This window comes from Hesperophylax consimilis, chromosome 22 (assembly GCF_061612785.1).
Source record: "Hesperophylax consimilis isolate HC1 chromosome 22, BYU_Hcon_1.0, whole genome shotgun sequence".
NCBI classification, from domain to species: Eukaryota; Metazoa; Arthropoda; class Insecta; order Trichoptera; family Limnephilidae; genus Hesperophylax; species Hesperophylax consimilis.
Window position 1 is genome coordinate 20,361,736 of NC_142857.1, and position 12,361 is coordinate 20,374,096.

At 34.6% G+C, this 12,361-nt stretch overlaps 1 protein-coding gene and 1 long non-coding RNA gene across 2 annotated transcripts in view; one reads left to right on the forward strand and one right to left on the reverse strand.

The window, feature by feature from the left end:
* The window catches only part of LOC149413200 (uncharacterized), a 127,458-nt gene that overhangs the window by 93,224 nt on the left and 21,873 nt on the right, over positions 1 to 12,361 (reverse strand). The window lies entirely within an intron of this gene.
* On the forward strand, positions 1,766 to 3,822 carry LOC149413201 (uncharacterized). The gene is made up of 3 exons (XR_016304266.1): positions 1,766 to 2,115; positions 2,644 to 2,823; positions 2,971 to 3,822. It is a non-coding gene; the product is annotated as an uncharacterized LOC149413201 (long non-coding RNA).

Below are 12,361 nucleotides of genomic sequence, written 5' to 3' on the forward strand. Positions count from 1 at the left end.
TAAATTTGTAGTCAGGGGCTTAAAAAATTATAAAAAATAGGGGCGCGATAGTCTCACTGCCTCCTGGCTGTGGTATCTTCCAGGGACGGTCCTAAGCCAATCGGCACCTGGCGCTATAAAAAACATCAAGGGCGCTGTGTCAGGTATTATCAGCGCCTTGGCTCCTTAGTGCCTTCGCAAGTCACGGAGCCCGGAGCGGACTGCTCCAATTGCGCTTGCAAAGGATCGGCCCTGGGTCTTACGTAGTGTACCAACGTGATATATAATGGTAAGTATACATTTGCGAACCGAGCCACGAATTACGGGAAAGGAACGAAGCAACTGCGAGCGGCGTTTCTCGCCCTTTGCGGTTGCTTTGTTCCTTTCGCCTAAGTTGAGGTTCAGTTTGGCAGTTCGGCTCGCGTGTGTATACGTAGCATAAGAAATCGCACGATAGGATATTATAACGTTACTGTCTGCTTGTATTGGCGAAGGACGTAGTAGTTCCGTAAATACAAATACAAGATTTTCGATATAGTGCCCCTTTCTTCATAATTTAACTAGCTGAAGTCCCGGGTGTTGCCCGGGCTTTACACAATGTTATTCGAAATCAGATGTAGACAGTGACCTTCCTCTTGTTTTGAAGGTAAATTGTACAAAAATTCATTATTCTAGGAAAATAAGACTGTAGATTTGTATAATAATCAAACAAACGCCGCCCGTCCGCCGCCTTAGGAAAATAGATACATTTTTAAAATTTATTTCCAACGTTATGTGGTTGAATGCTGTACGCACGCCCGCCCGCCCGTCACAGACACTTTATATAAATAGACAATAGATATCGATACATGTTCGAGTGCGTACAAACAGGACAAAATTTCCGCGAGCCGAGCCACGAATTACGAGAAAAGAACAAAGCAACCGCAGGCGGCGTTTCACGCCGTTGCTTCGTTCCTTTAACATTAGTGGCTTGGCACGCGGAAATTTTGTCCTGTTTATACGCAGCATAATAGGTAACTCCGGCGGAATTCGACGAGGGCAGTAAAAAAAATCCCTTCGGCCGATATGACAAACGCGTCCAAACAAAATACAAAAGTTTTAAAAAATCATCCGGGAAAGATCCCCCTACAGCGTCCTCTCAATTTCGTAAATATGTATATATGTAGGTACTATTTTCCAATATATATTTTTTAACAATCTATAATAAATTCATCGTTTTAAAACATCAGGATGCCTAATAATCGACCCGGTACTTCGTATGCCAATTTTTTTCATTTTACTTACCAGATTATTTATTTTTTCAGTAGTTGTTCACGCATATTTGAACTGTCAAATTATAATTTGCAATTAATAGCCATGGTGACGCGCGTTAAAACAGAGACTCAGACTGTGTTCGCTTTTATACGCTAGTATTCAATAAACACCGTGCTTCATTTATAAAAAAAAGTAAAAACATTGGCAGATATATAAAAATGTAAAATGCAATTCCTACCAGGGTGGCATAACGTCTAGGCGGTTAGCTGTTTGAATTCAGATTCCAGAGCGCGAAGGAAATTGTTTTCCCGCGAACACATGCGACGGCACCGGCTGATTGGAACATTGGAAGGAAATCAATACGAAGCGGGCTTTTTAGTGCTTTAGTGGCCGACTCTCGCGGCTCTATGGAACGGCTCGGCTCTCGGCTGGCTGAACCTAAAGAGCGCGGCAAAATTGTAAATAAACGTAGCTACCTACATACGCACTTCATTTATTCATATTAAATATATTAAAAGGGCGAGTTGTTTCGGAAAAGCTGAACAATTATTCAGATTCCCGAGTTCTATTCAAATGTAAAAAAATCTTCACGTCGATTTTATTCAAATACAAATTGGGTTGTTTCAACTCCGAAAAAGCTTCCGTTATATTTGAATAATCCGTTCCAGTGTTCCCCGCCGAATCGGGCAATTATTGCAGAGAATAATTTTTTTGCGAGACAGGAATTATTTTTACGCTGGCAACACCTCGTATTTTTATCAATCTGTCAAAACTTTTTCCCGCCGCGCCGTCACTTCGTTGGATTGCTTGTTTTGTGTGATTTTTTTGTTGTTCATTTAGGCATCTCAATTTTTGACAACTTATAATGGATCCCAACTTACTGTAAGTATTGTAAATTATACCTTATTGCCATAATAAATATGAACCTTATTAATAAATAATACACGTTTGGAACCGTATAGATACGTAAGTGAGCATTTTATTTTCGTAAAACCATTATGTAAAGCTTGATAATATTTTGTGGAATTTCGTCTTCTAAACGAGATAAACGATCATTATGAAAACATTTGCGATACGTGTATATACTTATCGTTAGTAAAATTACTTGAACTTTGTGAGAATGAACTTTCTAAAAGCATTGCGTTTTATTTTTTGAATGTTCTGCCATGGAATGGTGGCAAATCTTTTTGTTTATTTTTATATATTATTTTGAATTCTGCCACACTTTAATAATGCTTTACCGAGGAATATTATAGTGCTTTCATGTGTAATAAAATATCTATAAGAAACTATAAAATATCTATATATATTTTGAACCTAATAAATATAATATTTGCCGTGCATATTTAATTTTATATCAGCAATTCCTTGTACGATCTTGTTACTTATAAATATGAAATGTGTTTTCAGGAAACGATGCCATGTTGGTGAGGAAGTATAGCCATATTCTCACTAATAAAAAGACCGACGCAGTCATCTTCAAACAACGAGAGGCGACATGGCTTACTCTTATATCCGATTTCAATGGCGATGGATTCTGTCAAACAGCTCCGAGCTCGGTTTGAAAATATGAAGCGTCGGGCAAGGCAGGTTGGAATATATTTCTTAATTGGTATTAATCTTAACGCCATAATGCTGTTAAATGAACTGTTATATTTAGTAATTGGTTGCCCTGATGCTTTGTTTAATTCATGCAGGTATATATGTTTATTAATTGACTTTTAATAATGCTTCAAGGACGGTAGCAGAGAAATTCAGGAGAGGACTGGCGGTGGACACAAATTTTATGCGGAACATAGTGGCTACTTCGATTGACGGACTCCCTAGCGTGTTTGACGATGACATCAGCACTTTGGTGCTGCAGGAGCTATCTGGTGGTGGAAGAAGGTGGGAGTTTGGTTAGCGCCACAGCTGAGGTTTATTATGGTGTTGACGGCAGTTTACTAACTACTTGTAAGAACTTGTGTTTCAAACAATGTTTCCTAGTTTTATATCAGTTCTTCATTTAAGATAATCTGGTTAATGTATTCTAATGTTGTTAATGCATCCAAATCCAACCGTTTAGATAGCAGCGCCCCAGAAACCTCAATCCTAAAAGCAATTTCATTTCATTTAAATGTAAACGAATTTGTTGACTGACTTAATACAAGTTTTCAAACAAACTGTTAGTAGATTTGAGTACAAAATATTTGTATTTCACTATCGTTGCTTTACTTAAGATAATAATCTTATTAGTTAATGTATTCTCATGTTGTTGAAGCATCCAAATCCAACCCTTTTGACAGGAGTGCCCCCTATTATACATACCGATTTCCGGTTTAAAAATAATTGGATTATTGAGACAAGAACGAGTAATATCGGAGTCATGCTAAAACTAAACTGAGATGAAAGCAGTTTATTCCCCTCTGTTCACTATCTACTGGGTGAATTCTTTAATACACTAATATTAATTTTAATAATTTTTCTCTTTTTTATGTACACAATTCTTAAGAAGTATTTTCTGGCTTCACAATTACCTACATTATATTACATGATAATACTAACAAATGTACATTGTGTACTTACGACGGGGTACTCCAGTAAGACCGCATTTTTCTTTTCTTTCCTTGTAAAACTGTAAATTTAAAAAACATGTCCAGGTTTTTATATTATGCATATTTTTAATGCTGTGTGACCTTTACTTTATGGGTCGTATAATCTTTTGTGTTCTTTCTAATGTTTGTCAATTATTGTTAGAACAAGATGAATGAATGCATTCGCACACAATTAACTAGTCCATTATATTATGTTCTTAAATGTTTCTTTCCCATTGTATAAGTATGTATTTTTGCTGTAAATTATTCTTTCTTCCGAGAGAGTATTCTGGTATAATTTTACTTTTTTCAGGGCATTAATAAAAAATAAATAATCACAATCACTAATCAATCGCTAATCAAGTCGCTACAGCGACCTTGATGTGATTTACTATGTAATACATTTCTAGAATGATCTATGTTATTGCTAACTATATATGGAGATAATATACAGTACCATACTTACCTGGTAGATAAGTATGGTACTGTAGACGGTATGGTACGGTACACTTAAGATTAATACTTAATTGACATTAACTAATTGTTAATACAGGATTTAGGACATAATTGGAAAATACCATAAACATTATTTTAAACCTTTATTTTCTTATTTTTAACTGAATTTATATAAACAAATTATTATAATCAATAAATATTAGTCTGAAACACCCATACATATTTAAAAATAAATAAACTCTGAGAAAAAATAAATGCCGCTGATGGAAATTGAACCCGCAACCTTCCGATTTATTAATTTTTTTTCTATTTGTCCATTTATCTTTTTTTTTTTCAATTTCTACAGTGTAGGTAGGTGCCTTACTTATTTTCTCTTTTATTTTAATTTGTTATATTATTTTGATATATTTTGTTCCTCACTTATGTAAAATACAAATAAAAGAATATACTACATCTTGGTACTCTATTTATTTTATGAAATTAGGTAGGAGTATGCAGTTACACTTAAGTTATTCACATTCAATAATGATCCAATGCATATTACATAATATATGTATATGTGAGATAGTTGTTCAAAACATTTCTAATAGTATGTATTCTCTATTATTAAACAAAGTAATTTACTAAGTTTATAAACATTAAAGTATAAAATAAATAGAAGATTTATCGTTACATTAATTATTTTGTACATGTTAACTATCTATCTCTGAATATATGTAAATGGTCGTTTGTTGAAAATCTCTGAAAGTTCTTCATTGATTGCTTTGAAATTTAGACACAATGTTGCATTCAAATATGCGTGTGTTTTTATATACATACCTACATTATTTAGATGACACCTGTTACAGGTAAAACAGACTGAGCCACAGCAACACGTGGCGGGGTACAGCTATTTTTGAATAAAGACATTATTGTTTTGAAATTCAAAAGACTTTTATTATCTTCGCTCATGTACCAAGAGATTGTACACATGTGTTGGAGTCTCCAGGCGGAAGATGTTACAGAAAGTGTTGCCCCATGGGTTGGTAAAGAATCAATATAAACCGAGTTCTGCACAGAGACGTAAAGTAAGAAAACAGTTTATAAGGCGGTCTACTGTGGAACCTCTCTTGCATTGCAGGGTTTTACAGCACTCGGCTTATGTGGATTCCTTACCGACACGTGGGACGATAGGCCTAATGGTACAGAAGGAGGTAAGATAGGGCTTTTTGTGCTGGGTAGTATTTTACTATTTATTAGTCCATCAATCTGGCAAAATATGAGTTAATGAGGGTTTGACGAACGTGGTCATCTCCCCTGTTAAAGATTGGTGCTTGCACCAGTACATCGTTAACCTCGTCCAAGGGGTCTATGAATACAGGTGGTTGATCTTGTTACAATGATCCCTTGTACCTACCTGCATTTTAATTTATGAAGAAAGGGCTGGAAGCCATCTTTTAACAACTCCAAAAGTTCTTTCAACAACATTTCTGGTCCTGATCTGACTTTCTTTATATAAATGTTGTTCTCGAGAAACGGAATTCCTTAAGGGTGTTAGTAAATATGGCTTTATTCCATAACCACCATCTCCAACAATCACTTCATCTCCAAACTCACCGCATTCCAACCTTACTTTTGCTTTGATGCTGCTACTATTAAAAAGATGGGTATCTCCAGGCCACCTGGCTACTATGTTGGTCGACAAAAGAAACAAACCTGTAGTTTTTCAATATTTTTACCAGTTTTTTCGTCATTTTAAATCACGGAAACCAACGATATAAAAACGAATTTCGACAATGTTTTATGTAGAAAAGGTATCTAAACTTCTTCCCACAAAACCTTCAACTTCATAAATTTTAATCGTTGGGTTTTCTTTGCGTTATTTGCCAAAATAGTGAGGGTCGTTATCACCAGTAATTGGCACATACGATATGTCAGACCGCAATTGTGACGTTCGCGCATGCGTCAATCTTTTTCAAAATGGCGGATCGCGTTAACCGGCCGATTTCGGCTGATCACATTTTCATGAATATTTCGTTGAATTTTCTCTTGACGGACGATGAAACAACCCAATTTATGGAAAATTGAGTGGATTGACGTTGTGATGACTTTCTCACACGTGATTTTTTCCGAAACAACTCGCCCTTGTCTTCAGGCCTCTGATATATTAACCGTTATATTTCTTAAGATTGCTGTCAGAAAGTCGGAGAAATTGAGTGTATTTCCGCTTCTCAATAAAATACAAATAAGTGGGATATTTCTGAACGTATCGTGTAAAGGTGGTAAAATACGCTTTCAAATTTTACTATCAGAAATAAACATAACTTTTTAAATTTTTAAATCAAACATAATCATGACAACATCAATCATGGCTCCCATGAAATTATAGAAATGTCGAACTTTTTAAATCAGAAAAACCATGTGTACAACATCAATTCTCGTCTTTACAAATTCTTCTAGTGTTAATGTGTATGCCTCTGATGAAATGATTCTTCCATTCGATAAATACCACCCCCCTCTAATAATCAATTACCTCAATACTTATGTTAAGGTAATTGACCCCACGATTGTCAAGTGTAATTTAGAAAAAGGAGATTACCCAAAGATTATAGAATTTTTATCTACTTATAATTGGGCTTATGATCTCGCTTGTAAAAGCTCAAGTTTAAATGAGGCCTTAGAATACTTTTACAATGTAATTTATCAAGCAATCGATAGATTTGTACCCCTAAAAAAATATTACACTTCAAAATTCCCTAAATGGTTCGATTCTGAACTAATTAATCTAACGTACGATAAAAAAAATTGCCCACAAACGTTATAAAATAAATAGAACGTTAGATAATTATATCGCATTCTCCATTCTGCGTAAAAATTGTACTAGGAAATCGAAAGTATGTTTCAAGAAATACACCAACAATGTTGAAAATTCTATTTTAACAAATATTAATAAATTTTGGAATTACGCTAACTCCTTTCGGAAAAATAACTCTAAAGGCGGCGATACACATGCCTGTAAAATGGAACAGTAGCTTGCATGCATGTTAATGGCATGTACAAGTTACTGGCGCAATGAGAATACACATGCAAGTTAAACTTGCATGCAAGTTGCGTCCTTGCATGCCTGTATTTGCAAGACGTATACAGATGCCAGTCGCTAGACAGTACGTGTCTCAAATCACTCTGAGACTGAGTAGTCTCAAGCTTTTTGGCAATGGAAAACATTCGAAGTGAATTAAATATCATCTTATTGCAATTGGCAGTAAAATGTGTGGCTAATTTAATGAGAGACTGAGCTACTGGCATGCCCGTACCTGTCGCGACGTTCACACATGCCGGTTTCATAGCCCCCCTCGTCCCCTCCCTCAACTTGCATGCCAGTAAATCAAATGTTGTGCAATCTACTTGCAAGGCAGGTACAGGCATGCAAGTTAGCGTATACACATGATAGTAGCTGGCATGTGCAAGGAGCTTGCATGCAAGTGTGCCAGCTACAGGCATGTGTATTCCCGGCTTTACTTTCCCGGTACAATGTTTTATGGGAAAAAAGTGGGTCATGACAAAAACGATATTGTAAATTTATTTGCAGATTTCTTCAAGAGTGTATATGTTGAAGACAATGACAACATATTATCTGATAAACCCCAATTTACCGAAAGCTCACTCAACTTGCATAACATCCATGTGGTAGTAGATGATGTTGTGACTTTTATCAAACAGCTGGATACCAGCTCGAATTCGGGGCCAGATATGATTCCCTCAATATTACTTCAAAACTGTATTCATGTTCTAGCTCTTCCTATTACTATAATTTTCAATTTATCCTTATCTACAGGTTGTTTTCCTGAAATTTGGAAAAGTAGCTTTATAACACCTATTTTTAAAAAAGGAGATAAATGTCAAATTGAAAATTCTATAATTTTCAATTTGTATTATGTCATCACTACCTAAAGTTTTAGAAAAGATTATTTTAAGTAAAATCATGCATCAAATTAAACCAATTATATCAACATTTCAACATGGTTTTATGCCAGACAGATCTACGTCATCTAACTTATTGCTTTACGAAAATTTTATTTCTAATGCACTGTCCAAGGGTGTTCAAGTTGATACAATTTATACTGACTTTAGCAAAGCCTTTGATACTGTTTCTCATCGCATTTTAATGGAAAAATTAGAACACTTGGGAATAAGCGGCAACTTTCTCGAATGGCTTAGAAGTTACTTATCATACAGAAAATTATCTGTAAAAATTACCTCCACAACTTCTTACACTTTTTTTGCCTTAAGTGGGGTCCCCCAAGGTTCCCACCTAGGACCAATTCTTTTGCTACTATTTATTAATGACATTTCACTAATTTTCGATAATATTCACTTTCTTCTATTCGCCGACGATCTAAAAATGTTTAAATCGATCGGTAATTCTTCTGATTGTTTAACTCTACAAATTGACTTAAATAAACTTTATGAATGGTGCATCGTAAACAAATTACATCTTAATATCAACAAATGCCAAACGATCAGTTTCCATAGATCTAAAACCCCTTTATTATTCGACTACTCAATTAACAATACCAATCTAAAAAGAGTTTTTGAATTTAATGACCTTGGAGTTATCTTTGACTCCAAATTACGCTTCTTGAATCACATTAATAGCATTACCAGTAAGGGATTACAAATGCTTGGATTTATTCTCAGAATCGCTAAAGACTTTAATAACATAAAAACTATAAAATTACTATACACGTCTCTGGTTAGAAGTCAGGTTGAATACAATGCAACCATTTGGTGTCCTCATTTCAACTCTCATTGTTTACAAATTGAAAAAATTCAAAATAAATTTTAACTTTTTTTTTTTTTTTTTTTTTCGTAGGAAGCAATCACTTTGTGGTTAGACATTTTATATTAAATCAAATAAAACACTTTGTTTATTAACCACGACTTTATTATTATTACATCTACCGGTTTCGCTACGGTCGAGCTTCATCAGGATGTGAAATATAACAGTTATATTTCACATCCTGATGAAGCTCGACCGTAGCGAAACCGGTAGATGTAATAATAATAAAGTCGTGGTTAATAAACAAAGTGTTTTATTTGATTTAATATAAATTTTTACGTTTTATTAATTTCAAAATTGGTATTCCTATTATTGAAATCAATTATGTCAATTTACGCAGTAAACTTAACTCATCGAAATTATCTGAAAGGCGAAAATATTTGATCTTCTTTTATTATATAAAATTGTTCATTCAAGGTTAGACTGCCCTGACACTATAAACTTGCTATCTTTACATATACCTCCAAAATATACTAGACGGAATATTTTATTCTACAACAATAACTTCGCTACGAATTCTGTGTTAGAAAGAATACATAGGTTGGGCAATGAACTAAGTGATGTCGCTGACATATTTAATTTAAACTTCAATACATTTAAAGCCAAATTAGTCCACCACTTTTTAAATGTAAATAATGTATGAGAAATCATTATATTTTATTTCGATTTTCTATTGTTTGTTTTATACTGTTGCTAAAATTGAAATTTGTAATTTTTATGTATTAAAAGCCCAATAGGGCGTCAATAAATAAATAAATAAATAAAAAGTTCATAAAATGACTCCTCACCGTACGTTCTTTCGTATAACGACTGCACTAAAATTACTGATAACGAAATAAATTGTTTTATTAGACAATGTATAATTATAGTATAACATAATTACCACCTCACATTTTCATATAAAAATAATTAATAAAAAATCACAAAGTTTCATATTTTTTTATAAATTTACGGTCGGAACCTTTGGTTTCATAGAGGGGTATATTTTAATTATTCTAGGGTTAATTCAGATCTTGGTGTTTTCTCTTTCTAACACCGTTTAGCTCATATTTCTAACTATGACGATAAGGGAGACACAGTGATTTTCATGAGACGAGCAGTTCCGATAAGCGAAGAAATTGACTCACAAAACAATTGACATATTAGACTGAGGAGTTAATAATGATATTAAATATGTACTTATGCAGATGACATCTCCCCGATAATGCTGTCCAAAACGTTGGCTAAAAAGGAGGTAGCGCAACACTGCATAATAACCCAAAAATAAATAAATGTAATACTTTTGGCCGTGAAAATCTGAAATCATTATCTTTATTGTTGAACCGTACCGGTTTCAGCCTGTCACGGTCATTTTCAGACTGGTGCATAAAATGCGCATTACATAAGTAAGCTAGGCTGAAACTGGAACAGTTGAATGATAAAATGCGGAAAAAAGTATAAAATTTGTTTTTATTAAATAATACAGTATAAATTGTGCTTGGTGTTTAAATCCATCAATGAAATGGCCCCACCCTACATCTCTGAACTATGAGTCCCGGAAAACACTGGTCTGAGGCAGTCAACTCTTAGATCAGCAACATCAGCAGCTGTAGGCAGACTGATGGAACCTAAGCGCAAGCCAAATACTAAGTTTGGTGATCGCGGTTTACAGGTTAGATCCATTACAAGTCCAACAGAATTCAGGTCTAAAATAAAAACTTACCTTTTAAGTTGTCATACCCTTAAATTAAATATAGCATTCCTAAGAGAAAGTCCAATTACATCCAATTAAATGACCTAAATCCCGTATCTAAATTTCGCTAATAAACAATTAGATAATGTTAATTAAGTGATAATCTTAAGTGACCTACCAGGTAAGTATTGTACTGTATATTATCTCCATAAATAGTTAAGTAATAACATAGATCACTGTAGAAATGTATTATAAGATTGTACAGCGCCCTTGAGGTGATTTTGCATAAAAACGGCGCTATACAAGTCATCCAATTATTATTATTATTATTATTAAAGGGGGTTCACTAAGGGGGGCCATGACTCTATGCCTTTTGCCCTTTCCAGTAAAATGCCCCTTTCAGAACCGCACCGCGACTTGTTCGCGGCGAGGATTTATTTTAATAAGTAGAGTAATTTTGTAGGAGTTCGATCGTTGATTTGTCTTATTTAGTCAATGAGTTCGATAGATTTAAAAATACCTTTAAAATACTTCTAATTATCTCCATCTGTCCAAAATGTCTAGGTCAAGGCAACTATTTTCAGATTGCAAAACTATTTCCAACGTGTCCATAGTGCTTTAACTCGAACAAAGCCCGGTGGTGAACAACTACGAGTTTTAGTATAAAATAATCGAATAATGTTCAACTTTTAATAGCAATTATTAACGGTACAGATTAGACGGTCTTCCAAAACTTATACGACTGAGGTCACAGCTATAACACGTCATTCCATCAAAAGCAACCCTAAATAATAATCTCGTCATCCTCCCGTTGTTGTCCTACCCGTTAACGCGACACGCCTTAAATCGTGACTCGGTAAACATCAAATTAAAAACTGAAAGTAACGCGTAGTATAAAAGCGTTCCGCAGTCAAAAAGTAATTTTTTAATTTTCCACATGGCGAAATACTTCCTCCCTCCCAGTTTGTTAGCAAATTTCCCCGTCACGATAAAAAAAATAATTGAATAACGGCTCTGACAAAATCGTATTAGCATCTCATAATTTCAGGAGTAAATACAGAGATTGTGACGACGCGGATTCTTTGTTTTCCCGCCTCCCTCCCCATTCTACCTCTTCTCCCAACCCCCCTGGACCGATAGTCCTTTGTGTTCATCACTATACTCCCACCCTGCCCCCAAATAACTCCACCCCCTCTAGCAACCCTTGATTTGGTCGGCGTGCTTCGGTCCAATAAAGTTTGATCTTTTGATATTACTTTTGGAATCTATTCTATGTGAAAAGATAATATGTTAAAGCTAATAATCAAAATAAAGAATATGTCAATATATACAGGGTTTTCCAATAAGATATGTTATTTTGAATAGCCCGCTATTTCGGTAGATGTTACTTTTGAAGCTGTCATTTTTTGACATTTGACAAGTAGAAACTACGCCATTAATAAAAATGGAACGATACACGCTTCAACAACATATTGAAATTATTAAAATTCACTTGAGTGAATCAAATGCAAATCATCTTGAGTGATGAGGCCCATTTCCACCTCGGTGGCTTCATCAACAAGCGAAATTGTCGCATCTGGGGCTCGTTAAACCCAAGAGTTATTGTTG